The following is a 24027-nucleotide window of genomic DNA, read 5'->3' as shown; positions in this document are numbered from 1 at the left end:
ACGAGAGCAGAGCAGAGTGAGCAGAGATCAGCTTCGCCACTCTGGTGATTGTTCTGTGACCGATCTTTTTTTCCCTCGTTTTCCTGTAGCAGCAGCACGACGACCGAGAGCAAAAATCAACTTCTGCGAGAACGCGCGTCCGACACCACCCCGGATCGAGAACGATAGTGGCGAGGATAGAGAAGGTGAAGTTTGGACAAAAAGGACTCACCTTGCGCGGCGGGGCACCGCGCTTCGAAGGGGGGGGGGGGGGGGTTGGTGGTTTCGCGTCTCTCGTCTTTACGTTCGGGTTTTTCGTTCGGTCAGTCATTGCTGCGTCCAGGCGGAAGATCTCTCTCTCTCGCGTCCGCGCCGAAGGGGGTGAGAAAGGGTGCTGCTGATGTTGGCTGAATATGTGCACGCGGACGCGAAGAGAAGAACTCAACTCGTTTTTATCGCCTTCGCCCCTGCTTGGTGCTTGGAAGCAACATATCACCGACCGACCGACCGACCGTGTGTGAGAGAACGACTGCTTGACTGACTGACTGGGGTGAGAGCGAGAGGGAGCGCAGCGGGACTGGTCGCAGATTGTGCGCGAACGAGAAAGAATCAACCAAGGGTGGGGGAATTGTGTAAAACCGTGCAAAAATCTAGAGGAAGCTTCAGTTACATCCATAGGGTTACTAAAGATTGGTTCGATTCTTGAAGTCCTCTTCCCATCGACCAAAAACCGTAGCATTCTCGGTGTCAAATTTTTGCGGCCCACCTAAACTCGTCTAGGATTACTTTGACTTGTGACCATTGTTGTTTATGCTTGAGTGGTGCGCCATCGCGAAGGAAAACGATCGGAATATCGAAGCAATCCGGAAGTTGTCGATTAGTAGATTAAGCGCGGAAGTAAGCACGGCCTACTAAGTCAGTAGCTGGCGCTGGAAGTTTGACTACTTGGTGTGTGTGTTTTTTAGCGTGCAAGGCTATAAACAGACCTTGCTTGTTGTTGATGCTGTGATCTCGAAGTCCTTTTTCGTGAGTTCTGCTTCTCTATTGGGATTCATTAGAGATTAGAGCAGAGAGAAGAAAAAGAAGTTTTCCGAAGAAAAATCAACACATTTTCGCAGTTTCGGTTGCGATAATTCTTCCAGTGAATTCTTTGAAATACAAGAAAATCAACTGAACAGGGATTCGACATTTTGGGTTTCGGATATCGGAAGTGAAAGTGGGGCTGGTAAAGAACAGAACAGGAAGCTGTGCCAGCGAGAGAGATAGAGAGGGAGAGAAAGAGTAGTCAGGAGTAATAAACTTCATCGTTCGGTGCGTGTGTGTAAGTGAAGCCAAGGATAATAAATTACATAATTTTCCGGGAGTGCGAGCTTACACAAACCTGTTCTGTCTGCTGCTGAGAAGAACAAGAAGAAGAAGAAGTTGGGAAAAAAGCAACCAGCAAAGCCATCCAATCCCGACTTCGTAACACCCGGTGGGAACGACGATACTCTAACAGGTAGGTGGTTATCAGGTGGAGATTAGAGATGGTCGGGTATCGGGTATTTTACCCGAAACCCGACCCGTACCCGTACCCGACGGGTTTTTGGTCGGGTACGGGTAAAAATTTTTATTTTCAATCGGGTACGGGTCGGGTACGGGTAAAAAAAATTTACTACTTACTCGGGTACGGGTCGGGTCGGGTAAAAAAATTTACTACTCACTCGGGTACGGGTCGGGTACGGGTAAATTTTTTTTTCTGATCGATTACCCGACCATTTGTACTTCACATAAATATGTTTACACGTTGACGAGAATTTTTTATTGCAAAACAGTTATTCCGAAAAATAAACAATTTGATTCAAGGGGTTTTGACATTCGCGCCTAGAACCAGACCTGAAAACTGGCATCTTTTTCCAGAAAAAAACATTTCTTTTCTTCATTTAAAAAAAAACGATCAATCATAGTTACGTGAAAAGTTATGTGAATATTTTCCACCCTACTTTTTTATAACATATTTTATAAGATACACTGCCTTAGCTCTAAGATGTTGCGGTCAGACCCTACTTTCCACGTAGGTTTTAATGGACTGCCATTTTAAAGCTGTTTAATGCACAATCCAGTAAAAATTATTTGATTAATATATAAAATGTAGTGTAGTACTCATATCACATTCAGATACCAGAAAACTGTTATTTTAAATATGGTTGAGATTTTCAAAATTTACATATAAATCATTAGGATTCTAACCATAAAAACATGAACATTTATTTCAGAAAATCTGCATAGAAGTTCTTCTTATTCTTCACTTCTGGGTGGTGTCACCTCACTTGAAATGACACCGATTGATGGCACAGCAAGTTGAGCTATATTGCCAGTTCGATGTCAACATTTCATAAGGGCACATAAACCAATGTTTACTTTCTCTTTTGTGAATATCTCCTTAATTTTCACGTGTACCTACAAAGTATTCGTGTAGAATAAAAGATAATATCTCCATGTTTCCAACATTACCAAATATGTAACGAACGTTTGTATAATAACGCAGATATAGTCGAAAGAGAAAGTAAACAAAGAAAATCTGTCAATTGTTTTTAGGCCCTTTTGAAATGTTGACGTCGAGTTAATTTACGTTTCTTTTCACTGAAAATCTCGATGCGTGACAGTCGCAAAAGTACGGGTGAAAATCTTTTCACGCGAAATGCTCAAATTTTCACCGTGTTCACTCGTTGAGGGTTCCAAGGGAGGTGGAACAGAAGTTCAATGGCTGTAAAAACCACCAGCTCCCGTTAACATCGTTGGTGTGGGTTTGTGAGGCTTACAAAACGGGCATATTTGACAGATTAATTTAAATCAAAATCATAATTCATTTTGCTTTGTAGTAAAAAAAATGTAACCAAAAAAAATTTCTCACAAATGTTCAAACTACTTACACTTGAAGGACTCACAGTTCACCATTTTCAAAATTGAATTTTTCACACCGGGAATACACGTGAATTATTTGATGTTTGGTCAATTCACGTAAACGAACCGATGATACTCTATTAATTTTAGGGGATGTTCGTGATTTTTCAAGTGATTCTAATGTGAATTTTTATTTGTGTGTCAAGATAATGAGCACGCTTACTTGTGGTTCTAAAGAATTGGATCAAAAGTCGCACTGTTTCGTAAAAACCATACCTACCCAAAATTGAATAAAATGGGTATTACGACATTTTGGATAAATATGCTTCTCGAAAAATTTGAGTAGATATTACTCCTTTTTGTTGACATTTGTAAATGAGTATAAAGTACCAAAGACATTGGAAATTTATTCATGCTTCACAGTGTATTTATATGTTTAAATGTAAACAAGCATTTTAATGTATTTTACTGACAAACTAGAGCCTGATACGCTCTATCTAGCTCGCTATCTAAAACACTATTTTTTTCCATCCTGAATTTTGGTAAACTTTTTACTACTCATTCGGGTCGGGTACGGGTACAGGTAATTTTTAATCGGGTACGGGTCGGGTACGGGTAATTTTTTTTTATTTTTTATCGGGTACGGGTCGGGTACGGGTAATTTTTTTTTATTATTGATCGGGTACGGGTCGGGTACGGGTAATTTTTTAAATTTTTAATCGGGTACGGGTCGGGTACGGGTAATTTTTTTTGCTGATCACTCGGGTACGGGTCGGGTTCGGGTATAAGAATTTCTATACCCGACCATCTCTAGTGGAGATGCTCCTCGGGATCGGTTCGAAATTTGCACTCGCTCTTCTAGTCAAGTTCTTTTTGTTTTTTTTTCGCGTTCTTCTTTCTACCCGCGGTTCGTTTAATTAAATCACTTCTGCCGCTCAATTTTATGCCAATGCCTTTCTTGCTTCACTTGCACTTCTATTGTATTTATTCTGTCGTTTTTTTTTTTGTTTTGTTTGTGTAATTTTACTTTGGCTTGAACACTTCTTTCGCCGTAGGTGGGCTTTCATTGCGGTTTCGCCTGCTGGCATTGGGAGAGTAGTAGTAGTATTGCTGAGATTTGTAATTGCTTGTTGCTTTGGTTGCTATTTCCGGCGAGGCCATCTCGAATTGAGTTCTATGTCGTCATTCGAAACGACAAACTTATTTTAAACAAACAAACAAATGAACGAAGCAACACACGTTCTTTCGAAAGCATCTTTCAATTATTTCCATTGCATGTTGCATGTTTCGTGGCCATTGAAAAGTTGTATTTTTTTTTCTTTCATTACGGATAATTTTTTGCTAATGGTCCTAAATGTATATGAGCGGCGTAGATCCTCGTTGAACCCTGGCCAAGACTAGTCAAGGTTTCATGGATAGTTTTGTTTTTCTTTCTAAGCGGTCAACAATCCTGTCCAATCTTACCTTGAATAAGAACTCCGCACGATTCATTCGTCGTAGCTCGTGTGCAGTTCGGTTCCTTTGTTTTCGGCTACTGTTATAATTAGTAATCGATTATTCAACGACGTTCGTTTGGAATTCCTCTTCCTAGAGAGATGCTGACACCGGTGGTTTAGTAGTAGTTGGAGCTTGCTGTTCTCGTGCGATAATATTCAGCCTACTGCGATATGCAAACGCGTAAATCGAGTCTTTGGTATTCTGTCCGGAAGAATCCCCGAGCAATATCTTTGATTAATCGATTTTTTTAACTTGTTAGAAAGAAAAAAAAAACGTGCACACTGCCTTGCAAAAGTGTGGACTCGCATAGAAAAATCTTTTTGATTTGAGAATACCATTCATGAAATGAGTTCAAACATATCTTCTATTTGTAATATACTTATTGAATTTACTACATGGCGTGAGAAGTTTCAGGATTAACACATAAAAAGTCGATTTTCCATTCCATTGATTCATCGGTCCTCCAACTTATTTCAAATAGACTTTCGTTTCTACAATGACCTCAGCATTTGACAAAAATTTTCCTTCCCTGGAGAAACCTTTTCAGTTTCGGAATTAGATAATAGTCGCTGGGGGCCAGATCTGGAGAATACGAGGGATCGAATGGTGGAACAATCCGTACCGCAAATCATTCAATTTCACCGTTGCTAGTGGATAGATTGTATTTGGAATGTGGTATTGGGTCATCTAGAGGCTTGTTTTCAACGAAAAATATATACGGTTCGAAACTATTTTCAAGTCTTTTATGTGAGAGGCTCGAGACTTTTCATTCCATGTAGTATTAAAAATCACTATCTGAGTTAGGTTTTCTTTCGATGTTTGCTTTGCTCTTACCATATTTAAAATTTTATATAGAGTTTTAAAGCAGAAATTCTGATGAAAGTGATGTCATGTTTCTTGCAATTTAAGGCAGGTGGGCTTCGAAGTCATTGGAACAAATTTTCAACTGTCGATGCAGCGAATCTAAGTAAAAATCATTCATATATGTGTTGTTATACAAAGACGCACATTTTAATGAAGAATGGTGAATAGAGTAACGAATAGAAAGCTAAACGATTTTCTCAAGTGAGTCCAAACTTTTGCAGGGCAGTGTATGTTAACTAAAATAGGACTTTCTGGGGACAACTCATCGGTAAATACTTCAAATTGATTGATCAAAACAACTCATTTTTTTACCTTGTCGCCACAAAAGTTGTCTTACTTGTTTCATTTTTTATTAGTCGTTGTTGAGGTTTTTTTAATTCGGATAATTTATCCTTCGTTTTCAAATGTGCCTTGAGAGTCGTAGTAGAAAAAATACAATAGTTTTATCTCTGTAAACCAATTCATTTGTATTCAGGTTTTTGATGATAATGATTTCCGATTTCAGTGGTATAAATGCACAATATCAGATCGTTTTATTGTCAGAAAATTTGAACACTACTTCATCACTTTTGATTATGAAGACTTTGAACAGCTTGTTATTTTGATTGTCGTATTGTGTATAGGCGACATTTGTTATCATCAGAAAAAAAAAACAACATTTAAAATATAGACAAGTTCCCATCTATAAGTGGGCACCATGCTCAATTAGTTTTGACTTTTCAGATTTTGGTGCATGCTAAATTTCAAAGCAAAATTGCCACCCATTTTCCCCAAAAGTTAGTGAAAATCGATTCAATCATATATGAGAAAAGGCAGTGTGAAAAAAATCACCATTTTCGGTACTTCCGTAATCGATGAATTGAATTAAAAAAAAAAAAATTAAATGTATGTATTGATAGCAAACCTCCCGACAGCCGGCTGTCCAGAGTTTTACGAGTTTCGGAAGAAATTTTGTATTTTAGTAGGAAGCACATAGTAATAAAAGACACGATAAAATTGCAACGTATTCTCGGTAGCCGGTTACCCAGAGCAATGAATCTTCGATATAATTATTCGAAAATTTACTAACAAACAACCCCTTCCTGTGATGCATGTGGAAATGCAGCGGATTCCTCGGTTTCTAGTAGCAATATGCAATGAACTAACAATCCTTTTTTCCCTAGTAGTTCTGCATTCGGACGTGGCAGCGTCGTTATTGATCAGCATGCAGGGATCAATGCAGTTTACACAATATGAAACTACGTGCTATTCCCAAGCAAGTTGTTTAAGAAAAAAAGGTAAAAAACATTTTGCAAGCTTGATTGGTTCTGATCAATAACGGTGTAGTAACACACGGGTTGTCTCTAATGCTAATGCTATTGTCAATACTTTCGGAATCGAAAACTGGCAACCGGCTTCGGTTCATTCAACCATCATCCAATATGAACTACAAATTGAAACTATTTTAGCCCAAATTCTAAATTTTTCGTTCCTTGAAACATAAAAACATTTCCGATTTTCTTTGATCGAACTTGGTTAAAATTCAGAAAAATGTTTTACTATAAGTCCTTTTATTTAAATTTGATTTCATGAGAATTTGCTATAAATTTATTTGCTCATAAACTACCTTGATCTGGAGACTAGAGAAATTTATTAGCCAATTTCAAGAATTCCCTATCACATGGTTACTGGGGGACAAAAATACTTCTACTAACATTCCTACACTAAGCACACTGTATGTCCGGAACCGAACGTTAGATCTGGAAAGAAATCAGAAATTGCGTGTGGCATTTCAATCAAAGTTTGTCAAAATCGGTTTAGCCATTCCTGAGAAAAGTTAGTGCCACATTTTTTGCATTCTGTAATTCCGGAATCGGAATTCGGATCGGAAGAAAAATCTGGAACTTTGAAAATAGAATCACTGTTTCCGGTACTTCCGGAACCGGAAACTGGAGACCGGTATAACTGATGATTTTCAAGTCCCAGAGTCGAATTTAAAAACCAAATTTTGAGCTGACACTAGATCTCGACGTTTCATACGGTTCTAAAGCATTTGGAATCAATTTTTGAAATCTCAGAATTTTCTGTCTCAGAAAATCGATTTTTTCAAAAAATGTTTTCAAGATGACACTAAATCTTGACGTTTCAAGCAATTCTAAGGCTTTCGGCATCAATTTTTTTTGCAATTTTGGAAACTTCCAAATTTCCCAGAAAGTCGATTGAAAAAAAAATTTTTTAGATGACACTTAATTTCGATGTTTCATACAATTCTACGACTTTTGGCAACGAAAAAAAAACATTCGGTTTCGGAAATTTCATATAACCCTTCGGGGTGAATTTTCAAGATCGAAAATTTTCATATTTTGACCGCCTGGCAGCACTCCTTCACAGTATCCGATTTAACTCAAATTTGCATAGGGACTTTTTTTGATGTGCATTAAACTTTAACGCTTAACGAAATTAGACATGACCCTTGAATTATACACTGTTGAAAATTATTCGATTATTTTTCAAGAACTAAAAAGCTAACCGAAAAAAATCGCACTTTCAATCGGTTGAAATGAAAAAAAATTGAAATACGACTTAGTTTAAATTTTCATTTTCGGTTAATTTACTAATTTTTAAACAATCATTCAACTGTTTTTTTCAGTGGTTTTCCAGTCTTCTCCTAGGGGTCAAACCAATCACTTTTTCCTTTGCATCGAAATGCTATGGTTGTCTGCCCTAGCACAAAATGTGGCTACCACCTGAAAGACCATACCAGCATCGGCCGGAAAGTGTCGAAAACACGTTTTCGTTCGGCACGTCAGTATAGACATTGCATTTCGATGCAAAGAAAAAAGTGTTCTGTGAATAGCAGAACCTTTACGTCTGCTTGGCGGTTCAAATTGAACAGCTATGCACTGATGAGTAAAATGAATTCTGGTTTTGTGCATTGAAATTGTATCTGTTCTGTCATAGACGATGACAATATCGAAAAAATGTTCAAAGTTTGGCTCAAAACTATTCAAATTTATTCGTTAGAATAGTTCATCGCCATACGAACCGTTTTAGGTTACGCTACTCGCTGAATACCGGTTCTGGAAGTACCGTAAATAATGACCAAAAACTTTAAAGTGGAACTGACTTCGACATTTCATGGAATGCACAATCGATTGTCCCACGTTACGATTCAAAGGAATTCAAATTTTATGGTTTCATCAAATTTCTCTTTTCGATCCGTCCTGCAGTTCCGAAACTACAGGATTCAATCCCTTGGATTCGATCGTGAATCACTCGAACGTAGTGTCTTGATTGTTGTATAGATCCAAGCGTTCAAAAACAGTTGTTTATATTCGATGAATCAACTCGCCGTACTCCCCAGATGATGATCCGTCTAACTGTCTGCTCATGCAGCCTCCATTAGCTCAGCCTCTAGCGAACACCGATAGTTCGCTGCATCTGTCCAGGGATTCCAATTGAGATTCGGTGGTTCGATGCCCCCATGGTCTTTAGGCCATTTTTGCTGCCATAATGTACGTTACCGCTTTATCATTTGCGTTCCACAATTTCGCATCCTTGCTCATTTCCTTCCACAATCTTGTCAGGGCTTATATAGCGGGTACTACTACCCACCTGTTATCCTCCTTCATTTCGTCCTAAATCGTGGACATTCGAATATCACGTGCTCATGGAATCTCCTTGTTGTACGGACAGGTCGGGTATAGTCAGGATTCTGCGTCTCCGTTTCTGTGCTTAATGAAAAAAAAACAATGTTTTAATAAGACAGGTACTATCACACCACTAGGTGAATTAGGTAGAGACTTTTATGACAGAGTGTCAAATTTGAATTAAAATTCAAATCCCAATTATTCGAAAGAACTTTCTCTCATTTTCAGAGTGAAAACAAGATGGTTAAATGTATACAGGTGGCTAAATTTTTCTATGCGTGAGTGCGATATTTAAGGAGTGTATTGAAAAGTAGTTAGCAACATTGATTATTGAATAAAAAAGCGAAAAAAAAACATATTTGGACATCAGTTTTCGATATATTGTAGAAAAATTACATTTTTATGCATTTCACTGATTATATTGAAGAAAATCCTAGTTTCTGTGAAACGCTCGCACTTTGCACTTGACATTCTTCATTAAATTCTGCAGTTACTTTTGTGACTTTCCTGGTGGCAGCTGTCCAGTTTTTTTTGAGCTCCTGCATGTTTTGAGACACTGTACCTTCCTTCCGAAAGTGCCGCTTGACAATTGCCCAATACCTTTCAATTGGCCGAAGATCCGGGCAGTTCGGTGGGTTGATGTCCTTTTCCACGAATTGTACATTATTTTTTGACAACCACTGTAGAACGGAGTTGGCGTAGTGGGCTGAAGCCAAATCCGGCCAGAAGAGAGGAGGAGCCTTATGCTTTCTGTACAGTGGCAGCATTCTCTTCTTCAAACGTTCTTCCTCGTACACCTTGGCGTTAATTGTGCCCTTCGTGAAGGAAATCGACGACCGCAAACCACAGGTACAAATTGATTGCCAGACCAAAACCTTCTGTCCAAACTTTTTCATCGCCACCGTGGTGTCAGCGTCGTCCAGGTCCTGGTACACCGATTTCGTATAATATTGCGGTCCGGGCATCATCATTGAAACGATAAACCGTACCGAAACCAATCGATTGCGCAGCTGTTATTGACATGTAAATAAACATATCACCGCAAAACACGCTGAAAAAAATTAAGCCATTTCAGAGTAATAACTGTTTGAATGTTGCTAAATACTTATCGATACACTCCTTATCATGATAGAAACACTTGATAACTTGTAAATTACATACCCAAAAACATCACATAGTAAAAAACATTTGTATTCACCTGGACATGTCAATAAACATATTCGATAATGCTACTCGATGGTACAGTCCGTACCGTACGTGTACACTGGGTACGGCTGGATGTAGTTCGAAATAATTTACTTACTTAATAATTTACTTACTATATGATTCATGAATTGATTTTCTCACTCAATCGCTCGTCGTCCTATTCTCAGTACACTTCCGGTTCGATGATTTGTTTATTCAAAATCAAATGTTTCACGGTTGGAGTAAACTTTGGTGGTAGCTCAGTCTAGCGCATCCGATCCGGTCATTACAATCAGAAGTGCGCACGTATGTAGTTTTTTTTTTAGTTTTTACACCACGACGGAATCCCCTCTATAAAAATCACCAAATAACTCAAAAGGCTAATGTCCGTTTGCAAGATTACGAACCAAACCCAGTCACCTTCGTTGGCGATTAAGGAAACAAAATTTCCGAATAAAAATTCGCAACAATGCACGGACATCAACGACCTGTTAAGAGGGGGGTAGAGCACATGAAAACATGTGAAGCAGGGAGTAAAATAAAAAAAAATAAAACTTCCGCCTGTGAAATCGTGGCCCCAGCGCTGGAAGAACTTAAACTCACCGCTATCGCCCCGGGAGCCTCAGAGGAACTGTGGTAGACTGGTCGTGACAACGCCATAGCAAAAATGCTAATGTTTGACAAGCACTTTTGATTCGAAACTTTCGAACGAGCTCGGTCCGAAATACGAAGGTGGTGGTGGATCGTTCAAGGTGAGCAACTGTTTGTCTGGCGATTTCGTCGTACGACGATTCGATGGCGATGTCTCTAATCCGTTCGAGTAGATGTTCCCGGCGAAAACGATGCAACGGAAACGGGCCGGCGAGGTAACAGGAGAGAGGGAGAGAGCAACAGGCACCGTTAGTCGAACTGCTCGTCAGATAAAGGGATAAGAAAAAGATAAAAAAAAACAGATAACGAATCTGCGAAAATACGAGTTTTGTGGATGGTTTTGAATGTGCATTATAATTATTGAAATGTTAAACAGAATAACACCTCACTTAGACACAGTTACTATTTCAAAGGGTAAATTCCGATGGATGTCTTAAATAATATGTGAGAAAATGAAATCTAGTCAAATCTAGGAGATCAAAGCTCCCGAAGCCATCCTGTCCGAACAGGGAACAGAGCAAGACAGGGAATAATACAAATGGAAGCTTGAAATTATCAGAACCACATTTTTGGTACGAGGTCAGTTGCAAGGCAGTTATGATACCGGATGAACTTCAACCGACTCGTACAAAGTGTCATGCACGTGTTTCGCTCTACTTTATCGGGTTGCCTTCTGCAAACTTGTGTCCACATATGTACCATAATGGCTTGTAGAACAACGTCTCCACTGAAAGAAGAAAGTGTTGTGGGTTCGAGTGCTGTCTCTGGCCATTCGTTTTTCGCAATTTCTTTTGTCTATCTTCCCTCTCGATCTGTTTCGCACTGACAGTGATAAAAAGTAAATACTAAGCATTTGTTGGTTTGTGCAAAAAGCATATATTTTGTTTATTTCTTCGCGTGATGCACTGATGAGCCGAAGGCGAAACGCGAAGAAATAAATACTGAATTCAAAAGCGTTTCTAGTGTCCAAATACAAAAAAAAACTCCTTCTCCTTCGGGGATCTAATGTTTTGAGATTCGTAGGAACAAGAGTCAGTTACCCGAAATTGCTTAGTGCTGAGTAAGAAAATTGAAGCTTTCCTAAATATTCAGCCCACGAATGCTCGCCAAAAGTATAAGCTACCAATGTTTATTGCCCCAAAATTTCTTACACGATTGTGAAAAACTGATAACATAACGATTTATTAATTTTTAATTGGTTTGCCGTAAACCGCCTTAACTATGATCATTTTTGCAATGACGGAGTGGAAACAGATATTGAAGAAGCTAAACGAATGAGAAACTCATTCACTAACATTGAAGCCCAGATAGGAACACACATCGGAGGTTTCACAAAAATTTTAAAATCCCACTCTCATTATATCAAATACTAATTTATGTATTTCATTGTAACTCGGTTTTGAAATAGTTAACCAATAAACCTTATAAAAAAAACTCATTCACTAACTGACTCGAACCTGCGTTCTTATGCAATCCGTGCATACGCCGTTTCTGCCATCCTGAGCTGTGGTAGAAACAGTTCTAGAACAGCACCGAGTTGGTGAGTGTACTTCGAGCAATGATCAAAATCTTAGCCGCCTCACGACCGGTCCGTATATCCGGAAATGGTTGACGCGTATGCACGGATTGCATAAGAACACAAGCTCTGGTTCTGCCTCGGAACGTATCTTTTTCCAAAAAATCATCTTTTCTGTGAGTTTCTCATTCGTTTGGCTTCTTCAATATCTGTTTCCACTCCGTCATTGCAAAACTGATCTGATGACATACTTTTATCCAACTTTTGTCCACCGAAAACTTTGGAATCGTATCTCGTGGCCGGCAGAAGGCCAGCCGTTGTCGTGAAGAAAAATAACGGACCCGTGCCTGGTGCTTTTCTTCAGTGTTTTGCTTTGAGTAGTTATAATACGATGCAAGCCTGTTTCAAATCACCTAGTGGTGTAATGATGACTTTCTCATAGCCGTTTATATGAAAAATCATTACATTTCTTCTGTGGTCGAGGCTCGAACATACAACAACTGGCCTGTAAGACCAACGACCTATGCATTGAACCGCTAACCCGGGATCATGAACGAAACACATGCGTAAATTTACCCGACTGTGTTTTGCCTTTCTCTGGTTTCATATTACTAATTCATTATAAACTATAGCATTCTCCCATATTTATGGCAACTCATAAATTCGGATAGCATCTGGATTGTTCTGGACGATACATAGTTTATGGAGGAAGGAAGCTGTTAAAAGTCAGTCTTGACGTAGATTTCCGAATCCTGAACCGCATTATCAAACTGCGCCAGCATCTTCGGTAACAGATTCCAAACTGTTTGTTGAAGACATTCCCAGCTTACTTGCGACATGTCAAACGGAGACCTTAGGGCTCCGATTGAAACAACTGCTTTCGATGTTTTTCGAAGTCCGACTTTCAATTTCCTTCGATTCTGATTTTTTTGGCGTTCTCTGAACACGTTCATTACACTGCTGGCTACTAATTTGGCATGGATTGGTGGTTCAATGCGTAGGGTGCTGATTTGGCTACATAAAATCGCCAACTTGGTGTGTGAGAAGTTCGAATTTTCGCGATGCGCGAGCAAAATTTTGATCCATTGCTTCTATTTTATAAATGAGCCCATTCTGATTATTTTATCATTTTTTATTGAAGAAAGTCGAATGTCAAACTGAAACAGTTCGCATGATGCTACTCTCGAATTGTTAATCAAGTTTGAAGATTAATTGGCTGTCATTTCCGGTTCCGGAAATAGCATGGTATAAGTGACGTAACCGGCAAACGCAATCTCTACTTTCTCGGAGACGCCCAAACCGATTTTTACAAGCTTAGGCTCGTTTGAAAGCTATACTTGAATTGTGAATCTAGTTCGAAGATCGAATGGTTGTCACTTTTAGTTTTAGAGCAATAATGGTGTAAGTGACGTAAAAGGCGAATCGCATTTTTCCCTCCGTTCAATTTTCTCAGAGATGGCTGAAACTGATTTCAACCATTTTTGGCTAGTTTGAAAGGACCATTGATCAAGTTCGAAAATTGCAGACTGCAGGTGGAGATACAACCGTATAAGTGACGTAACCGACGCTCATTAGTTCCTATCCGAACTTTTTTTTTCATAAAGAATACACTTCAAACTGATATTTTTGACCGACCCAAATCAATCTGAATGAAGTTGTTTAAAAAATTAGCCCAAACTAGTGTCGGAAATTATCCCAATGAAAAAAAAGGTTTGAATGCGGCCGTTTAAGACTGGATTAGAAAGAGCTTTTTTCTGTTGAAATACAACATCTCGAGAATTAATTTGGTCCATCAATAAATACCAACAACAAAAATGCTGTTACATCAACCATCTTTGTAATTCAGTAAAGTTTTCGCTCGATCCAGTCATCATTTTCGCCAACGATAACCCCATAGCCTACTGACATCCATTCCGACCGTGTGTGTGTGCCACTCGCCGTCGTCGTTTTTGGCGGCAAGAAACACTAGAAGCGAGAGCCGGTCTCGCACATTTCGTTCTACCCGTTTCATACATTATTAATTTCACTTTACATGCACATGCCGGTTTCCCGACCCCATCCGTTCGACAAAGGCCGAGCATCACGAGAACAACACCACCCGGATCGGAAAACGGAAATTTTGTAACATTAGCCGCTAGCGGCAACTCTCGCGGTTTTCACGCAAGCATACTCCCAATTCGGACCGGGGTTGCTTCATTCGTTCTGATGTGAGCTGAATCACTATAGAACAATAGCGAGGAAAATATTCAACAGTTTATCTGGAGAGATTTGGTGTAATTCGTCAACTGTCCAATGCTGGTATCCATTGAAGGTTAGTTCGTTAGTTCACGTTCGTCTGATTCTGTCTTTGACATTAGCCACCCGATTTTTTAAATGTAAAATACATTTATGCATCTTCCGATGCCGATAGAAGATTCTACCTTCCGAATACTGGAGCAGAAATTTGTCACCCCGGTGTTCAATAGGTTAAAACTTCTGCTCCACTGGATTGAATAATCTGTCGTCCTCGTCAAGTTTTGAGCATCAAAAGCACTTCATTCGTACATTCCAGCCAAACTGGTTTATTAACTCCTGGAAACTACTGACATCTAATAACCTTGCTGTGATCTGAATTTAGCCACAATCAATTATCAATTCCGTTTTGGTACACGTCAGTCAGACTTAAGTATGGCAATTTTTCGTTCTTGGTCTTACGCAGTAAGCTTATCATCTCAAACAATAGTTGTCATCTCGATCGAATTATAAAATCAATTCCAATAAAATGCGACGTTAAAAACGAGCAATGTGTCGCTTTTATACAGTTGAAACGAAATGCTCACAAGGTCATCGCAGCAACACACTGATTGAATTACAACCGGCAATGTGTTACTTGGTTGGAATTGACTCAGGACGATTAGAATAAAATTACTACACTAAAATGTTGCATCAATCACAGCAACCTTTGAATGGACATCTTCCGAGCTCCGTATCAAAAGACAACGCTCTTGTGATTTACACCCTCCATGGCAAAATTGCATTGCTCTAGCCTACTCCGATATGTGTTGCACAACTCCGCGGAAGAGAATTGCCTGTTTTGTTTATCCCTACCGAGTAAGTGTCAATGCAACAACAATCAATAACCAATTAATCGTGTTGGAAAATAAACCGCAATGTGACAAATTGTAGCAACCGTTGCGCGCGGTTCCATTAAGAACAAAACAGCACTGGAAAGATCATTGAATAGCCCCGCCGCCGTTCGCTTCCTTCCTGGTTTTACTCGAACTTGACACAGACCACCAACCGGACCGCCTTGGTCCGCGTAGGGAAATCAGTGCAGCAACAGCAGCTCTATTATATTCCAGTTAGTAATGTAGCAGCCCCAGATCGCCAGTCGGTAGACAGAGCAATTAACGGCCACTGCCACTTCCTTTGTGTGCAGTAATTAGCCTACCACTGCACGAAGTGCGGAAGCCTGTACCTGCCTAAATTAGCAGTATCTGGAAGTGTTCGAGCCTATGTTTACCACCCTTCCGGAAAGGACACTAGGCAGCGGCGTTGGCGGTGGTCCACCTGCAGCGCTCGGACATGCGTGACTGCCAATTGTAGAACGGTTCTTTGCGGAATATAATTTGAGGTAATTGAACCGTTCACCATTGGTCACTGACGGGTAGTTTCTGCGGGGGTGTGAGTTAAAAATTCTACTGATTATGGGCGACCAGGATGTGAAATATATGTTTCCGTCGGGTAGGGAGCATTATTGTTGCATGAAAATATCGCCACTACATTTTTTTCTTTATTTTCTAACAAGCTTGATTTTTTTTGTTAGTTTGACGGTAACCGACTTTAAAGTTCACGTTTTTTTCCGGAATTATTTACGTTAAACGTTTGGATTCTCTTCTGAACTTCTAGTCGCTCAAAAGTGCAGCTCAAATTCAGAGTGTAAAAAGACATTCGACGATCACAGTGGACTGAACATGATCGTTTTGCGTCGTGATTGACTATACAGCGCTAGAACATGTCAATCAATGCAATTTGATGAAGGCTTTTTTCGATTGTTCCTCTTCAAAGTGAATTTTTTATCCAATTCAATACGCTCAACAACCTGTGACTTAGGAACCGAAACTCAGAATGGGATAAAATTCAATTGCAATCGACACTTTCGAAGAAGAACCTCATCCTAATCTACCTAGTAGTGTGATAATGCATTTCGCTTGTCATTCAAACAGCCTCATTTAAACTTCTTTTTTCTGTTTCATAAGGATAATATCTGACACAAACAATTTAGTCGGATTGATTCCATTAGTTCACAAAAGTGAATTTCAGCGCTTACGACGCATATCTGACACCATTCTCGAAACCAATGGTATCAGCAATAATACATTTCATATTGATCATTTATCACTCTGAAAAAACGGACAAATAGAAAAAAAACATGATTTGTCGGTTACGTCACTTATGTCATTATATTTTCGGAACCGGAAGTATCTGGAAGTTCGAAGATCTTCGAACTTGATCAACGATCTATGGCTTCCTCATGAGCCTTGGAATTGATTTTCGAACTTGATGCACAACTCAAGAGTAGCTTTCAAACGAGTCCTAGCTTGTTAAAATTGGTTCAATCATCTCCGAGAAAATTGATTGGGGAGCAAACTCATTGAAAAGTTCCCTCACACAAGCATTTTCTGATCTTCGTCGAGCTGAATCGAATGAAAAATATGGAAAAACAATCATATCTGACATATTTTTGTTGAGAAGACATTTCAGCTGTTTTTCAAAGAAGGGCGAATCTAACATTGACAGCAAATGGAGAAAAGCGTCGATGAATGTTTCAACTTTGGTTTCAAATCCTGCTTAGAAATTTTCGTATATTCTCAGATCAATTTTTGATTAAACGATGAACTGTTGGTTCATCTTTAAAAGCCATGCAAATTTCACCACTTTCCTTCTATATCTACTGAATAAATCAACATAAAAGGAGTTTCGCCCTTTTTCGATTTGTTTACTTCTGTGCTTCCTGTGTGAATTATGAAGTTACGCCCTTGCGTATTTTTCGTGAAATTGGTTGGTTTTCGCGACTAAGATAAATCTAATTTTATCGTCTCATTTACTATTTCCAGTAGTAAAAGGTTCGGAAACCATCTAAAATAAATAAAATAAATAGTTTTGCCCTTCCCTACTAGCGATTGAATGGAATGACAGTTTCGTCCTTTATAGTTCTTTATATGACAAATATTGAGATTTTTGTAGAATCCGAATTTTCAGACAAAATTGTAGGATTTTGCAGCATTTATTGGTAGGTGAGAGAAACTCGATTTGTTTACTTTTGTAAGATTCGCCCATCTTTGAAAAACAGCTGATTTGGCTTTCCGTAACCAGGTTTGACGTAGGACTACGTGTTTGTTTTCTATGTAGGGATGCGAAAGAAAAATATGGAAACTGAAACCGTACAAGCAGTGGTCATGTATTGAACATCTAACAGATCGGCTGAAAAGTTCGTATCGTTTCTATGAGAGGGCGCCACTAGAATTAAATCCATTCCATTTTCAGTTAGTACCAACCTTCAAAAGATACGTGTATAAATTTGACAGCTGTCTGATTATTAGTTTGTGAGATATTGCATTTTGAGTGAAGCTACTTTTGTTATTGTAAAAAAAAAGGAAAAAAAGGAATTTCGTGTGTTGATGAAACACTACTTTTTGATAAAAAAAAGTGCCGCCGATACCAAAAAATGGCTTGATGAGTGTTATCCAGACTCTGCACCGGGCGAAGCAACAATTCGTAAGTAGTTTGCAAAATTTCGTACTGGTCATATGAGCACCGAAGACGATGAACGCAGTGGACGTCCAAAAGAGGCTGTTGCGGATGAAAACGTGAAAAAAATCCACAAAATGATTTTCAATGACCGTAAAGTGAAGTTGATCGAGATAGATAGATGACACCCTAAAGATATCAAAGGAACGTGTTGGACATATTATTCACGAATATTTGGATATGAGAAAGCTTTGTGCAAAATGGGTGCCGCGTGAGCTCACAATCGATCAAAAACAACAACGAATTGATGATTCTGAGCAGTGTTTGGAGCTGTTATATCGAAATAAAACCGATTTTTTTCGTCGATATATAACAATGGACGAAACATGGCTCCATCACTTCACTCCGGAGTCCAATCGACAGTCAGCTGAGTGGACTGCACGCGATGAACCGAACCCAAAGCGTGGAAAGACTCAACAATCGGCCGGTAAAATTATGGCGTCTGTATTTTGGGATTATGTAGCGTTATTAGAGCGTTTGAAGGACGAAATTAAAAAAAAAACGGCCTCATTTGAAGAAGAAAAAAGTTTTGTTTCATCAAGACAATGCACCAAGTCACAAGTCGATGAAAACCATGCTGAAATTGAACGAATTGGGCTTCGAATTGCTCCCTCATCCACCGTATTCTCCAGATTTGGCCCCCAGTGACTTTTTCCTGTTCTCAGACCTCAAGAGAATGCTCGCTGGTAAAAAATTTAGAAGCAATGAAGAGGCAATCGCTGAAACTGAAGCCTATTTTGAGGCAAAGGACAAATCGTACTACAAAAATGGTATCGAAATGTTGGAAGATCGCTATAATCGCTGTATCGCCTCTGATGACAATTATGTTGAATAATAAAAACGAATTTTGGCAAAAAAAAAAGTGTGTTTCTATTAAACGATACGAACTTTTCAGCCGAACTGTTATATAAAACTATATGTTTTAGATAATTGGTAATTGGGACTTCAATTAATAACAAACAACAAAGCTTCCCCTAACAGAGACGACGGTTTCGTTTACAAAAATTTACGGTTTTCATAGAATTTTTTTTCTACAATTTTGTATTCTGATTTGAACAAAACAAGAATCCGTATCGAACTCACTTGGGAAATTCTTTGATACTATGCGTTGTCGACACTACAGCATATTTTGCTAAAAAACCTTCAATGCATTTTTTAAATTTGAAATTTTTTTGCTAGAAAACGAGGAAAATGTCGAAGAAAAGATTATTGGATGATACACAAATAAAAAAATGAAAATTTTCTTAAAAATATCATCCAACGAGAAAGAGAGAAAACTCTGACCTACAACTTTGAATCTAAACTGGCTTGTAAGGTATCAAGCACGTGTTTCGTGCTACTTGATCGGGTTGCCTTCTAAAGGATGATTTTTTTGTTGGTTTCATTTTGGCAACACTGTTTTTTGACAGATCACGCGTGAATCGTGGCTTGTGTCATTGTCAAACGTGTTCAGTTTGGTCTATAATTTAATCATGAATGGGAACTGACAAAGTTGGAGGAAGATCCACTTTTTTTTATCGAAGAATTGTGTTGGCAAGCCTCTTTTTAAGGCCTTGACAAATTCGGTCTTCATTTCTTCATTTGAATGACACATACTGAAACATTCTGAAACTTTATGATAGTACCTATCCAATGTATATTTGGAATGATAAACTATTGGAGTAAAAATCAAATTACGCCATCTGTTAGAAAACAGCAGGAACTTATTTATACACCTATAAGCTTCGAAAAAAAAATAACCATTCTCAATACCATACTTGATTCCGAGTCTTCAAATTGCTTGCCAGATCATCAGTTTTTGAACGAATTCGGTGCTTAAAACATGCAACCAGAACAGTTCCAATTGAACTGATAAGTAGAACTAGAAGCTTAATTTGAGCTTGAAAGCAAATTTTTCATTAAAATGCATTAGATTTCCCTCCTTTCTAGTGAAAAAAAAACGTACTTCCCATATGCCAGTTTAGATGAGGGAGCTAGTTTCGAACCGGTTTCTTTTGCTGTCAGCCTTTTTCGTGTCCAAAATGGGATGGCTCGTAGTGACCACCGGAGGGCGCTGGTTTTGATGACGGTTTGATGCGGGAATAGTCATATAACCGTTTGGATTATGTCATCACCGCCCTCTTGTAGAAAAGTACCTACCGACCGACCGCAAACCGACAAAAGATCAAATAGTCGACGGAGTAGTCAACGAAACACTTGTCAAATTTTGAAGTGCTTGCGTGAACACGCAGTCGAGCAGTCTGCGTTGCTCACGCCCGAATGTTACGGCAAACCGGTTTGACTTGACACCCGGTGCCACTGCAAGCAACGGTTTTCTGCCAGAACTGCTTACGGGACTTACGGGCGGGCTGTATTTTAGCAGTCTAATCGTGCCTGACTGTGCTAAGTCAATTATCACCCCCGGGGTTTCTGCAATAGAGCAGCAATAGACAGAGAAGGGAGGAGGGTGTAATTCAGATGAGAATGTTTACAGAATGCCGGACTTGAAGATGCTTTCTTCGAATGATTTCCAGTAAAAATCACGTCATTTGGGTTGTCGTGTGTGTGTTTGTGTGGGATTGGAAAAAAAACCTTCCATGCTAAGACTGGGTGTCATCGGGATTTTCGCACCAGAACCAGAACGACGAATTTGCTGAATCATGGCAGATTCATACGACAGTTGCGAACTGCACCGATGGGACAATATTTCACCAGTTGTTTGTTCGTTCAAGGAACTCTTCTTCTCTCTTTCTCTCGATCAAGATCCATATCAGTGCCGGATTGGTACGTGATCCGAAGCTGTAAAATAAGCACGATTAGCTAGAAATTACAGGGATTTTTGTCGTCAGTAAATCAATTTCATCTATCACTTCTAGTGCGACCAGGGTCAGTCACGAAACTCGGCTGGGCTGGGCGGCGGTGGTACCTGCGTATTTCCCCGATACCGTAACATTTGCAACGGCGATGGCCGCCTCCCGGAATACAGAATAAATCCACCGTCGCCGTTTGTTTGAAACCACATTTGAATACACAATCAGGGATGATGAGTTCTAGACACTAGCTGCTCTCGGCGTCAAACAATTGGCCGTTCTTCTGCGTATCCGGTTCGGTCATTTGTTGTTTTATTACTGATTCAGCACGGCACAGCCTACTGTTAATCGTCACGATAAACACACGCGGATGCGGTGGTGGCCCTGTCAGTTACCGAAGAAAAACTGTTTGCGCTGGTGGTTCGAACCGGTGTTCCCAGGCTTGTTGCTTAAAACTCCGCACAACAATCACAACCGTTGTATGCGGAGAGTTGAGATGAGAGTGTCATTGCTAATTGTAATTGCGTACCGCGTAGATAATGACTCCATTGGCCGCTAATGGCGCTAGCAGTTTGCTAGTAGCTCACTCAAGAGGTGCTTTCGATTTCACGCATATCTTAACCGGCCTGTTTGAAGTCGTCTGGTTTGTCTTTTGGCGTTGAAATCGTTTTCCCATCATAGCACACCACACCGGCACAGTGCAATTGTGTTTTAAACTGTAAACATACCTGACATTTTGAGATCGAAATCGGTAACGGTAATTGGGTTGGGAATTTTGAGTGGAAGTTTTTATTTTCAGAAACGAGAAGTAATGGTCTAAAAATACGCCCGTCAGAAGAAATTGACCTGCCGTTTTGAATGGAACTGTTGCCAAATCACCTATAACCGTGGAACTGAGCAGTAACTAAAACGAAACTGTTTTACTCGCTTCGTCTTCTCAGCACTGTTAGGCATTAGGTGGTAATGACAACTCAATTTGAACTGCCAATGCACTGATGACTCGAAGACGAAACGTGAAGAAAATGGAACCAACATGTGCTTGTTGCACGCAACTGTTAGTCTGTGTTAAAAAATCTCCAAACGATCACTCTCTCGTAACATTCATTAGTTGCAAGTAGAAATAACAGAAATACATCTTTACTGCTTGTTAGTTTGAAAGATATATTGTTAGGAGTTGTACTCAAAATTGCTAGAACGAAGGATTTATGTTAGATTCGTTCTAGAATATTTCGTTTGTTGTGATTGTACTCACGTCTGAAATGAGTGTTGGTATAACTATAACTATTTTCTTCTCGTCCAAATAATCGTTTACTTGAAAGATAATTTATAGTATAAAATGGTGTACATAAAACTTTACATTCTTAAATACATTATGCAAAAAGGAAACAGTCTATTTCAATTTGAATGAATTGTTTTTTTTTTCTCGGGTACCCGGAACTACCTCTAATCCTATTTCTTCTTACGTGATCTCCAGTCGAAACAGCGGAAGGGCCATGTAAATCATTGGTCCCATAGGAAAGTTAGTTGATCAAATAACACCACCCACAACCAGGGATACCAGGTCATTTTTTTCAAAAATCTGTGATCAAGCCAAAAGCCTGTCTGTGAAAATCTGTGCCCGTTTTCCGTACCATAATAGCAGATTAAAATCAATTTGGTGAACAAAAAAAAAAGTCTCACTACCAACACGTTCTGTACCTTTTTCCTAAACTGCTCTGTACTTTTTGGTGTTGAACTGTGCTCGATTGAAAAAATCTGTGATTTATTCCAGAATCTGTGAAAATCTGTGATCATTTTCAGAAATCTGTGAAAATCTGTGTCATTTTTAAAATCTGTGCAGAAAATTGAAAATCTGTGAAACACAGATTAATCTGTGAACCTGGCATCCCTGCCCACAATCTGGTCAACACGATCTAGGTGTCACTCGTGTTCCACTATTACCCTAAACAACCATTTTTTACCAGTATTTATTCTTTAGATGTCTTTCTGTGTTCCATATTACAACCTAAAATTTTCATTGTTTTTTTTTAAACAGTTATAAACAATTAAAAGTGCAAAAAATGGTAGAAAATAAAAAAAAAGTCTGCCATTTTTTTGTGCAAATTTTTCATTGTAATACCAAAAACATTTCTTTTCTGATGTACGTACTTTTATTCGCAAAAAGTTGAATGTCTTAAAATTTTTGAAACTATAGATGGAGTTTTCGGCATATAGAAATTTTTTTTATGTTCATAGTTTAATACGCAAAAAGTTGAATTTTTAAATATTTTTCAAACAATAAATGAAATTTGAAAAAGCGGGTTTTTTGAGGAACCTGGTCTTCAACAGAAACCATGGAAAATGAAAATAACTCGATTTTTCTCCAAAAAACCTTCCAATTTCGGAGTATTTTTTTGTTGATCTGTCATCTTTTTACCTCATAACTGACAGAAACATTTTGAACAGAGGATAAAAAAATTGATCAAACAAAACTGTGTGTAAATCGGTCAAACTTTACATTGAAAATTCAAATCAAATTCCATTCCAGCCTCCTTATAAACAAATGCGATTTGCCTTTCGATTGACTCCATCCAACCAGTTTTGTACAGCTTCATGGTCATTTTCCTCGCCGCAGAGAACCGGGCTCTGTCTTAAACTGTTTCTCACTGACAACTAACTTTCGTGTCTTTTTGTGATCCACTCAACTAGATTACCGAATATGATTCTACTGGGTGAAGCTCTGGTGTGTATTAGAAAGTTCAAATCCTTGGACGTCTCTTGGATGTTGCTCGCGACGGGCGGGTTGCTTGCGAGTAGCTCGGATTTTGACGATGCGCGAGCAAAATTTTGACACACTTTCCAGTGCTTTTGGCTTTCTAGCATTTCAATCCCATAAAGCTTTGTTTTTAATATTTGCTTGTTTTTTCTGCTATCAATCATTGAGCCGTTTTCGTCCAGTCTTTTCATTTTTTCTAGCTATTTTTTTTGTGGTTTTGGACTTTTATGTGTTTTCAGATTTTGTTTTCTTGTTATTTCAATTATTATTATCATATTCATTCATTTTTTATTTTTAATCTTTTTCGTCAGTTTTTCTGATTTTTCTGTTTGGAAATCATGAATTTTTCAAGTTTTCTCAACGATTTGGGTTTTTCAATACATTATTTGGTCTGTCTTTTTATTTTGCATTGCTTTTTACCCTAATCGTTCGGTGGATTTAATCATTTATGACTTTTTAGTCAGTTTAGCTTTTTTTATCTATTTTATC

The 24027-nt window shown here is 38.8% G+C and overlaps 1 protein-coding gene across 3 annotated transcripts in view; it reads left to right on the top strand.

Moving 5' to 3' along the window:
• Nucleotides 1–636: 636 nt before the first annotated feature.
• LOC131434653 (elongation of very long chain fatty acids protein AAEL008004) overlaps nucleotides 637–24027 on the top strand; it is a 180215-nt gene continuing 156824 nt past the window's right edge. For all 3 annotated transcript variants that reach the window (XM_058601623.1, XM_058601633.1, XM_058601607.1), the window contains exon 1: nucleotides 637–1477. The gene's annotated coding sequence lies outside the window, so the exon portion shown is untranslated. The remainder of the gene's footprint in view (nucleotides 1478–24027) is intronic.

The sequence above is a fragment of the Malaya genurostris genome, chromosome 1 (genome assembly GCF_030247185.1).
Source record: "Malaya genurostris strain Urasoe2022 chromosome 1, Malgen_1.1, whole genome shotgun sequence".
In the NCBI taxonomy this organism is placed as follows: Eukaryota; Metazoa; Arthropoda; class Insecta; order Diptera; family Culicidae; genus Malaya; species Malaya genurostris.
This window is presented reverse-complemented; position numbering and strand designations above follow the sequence as displayed.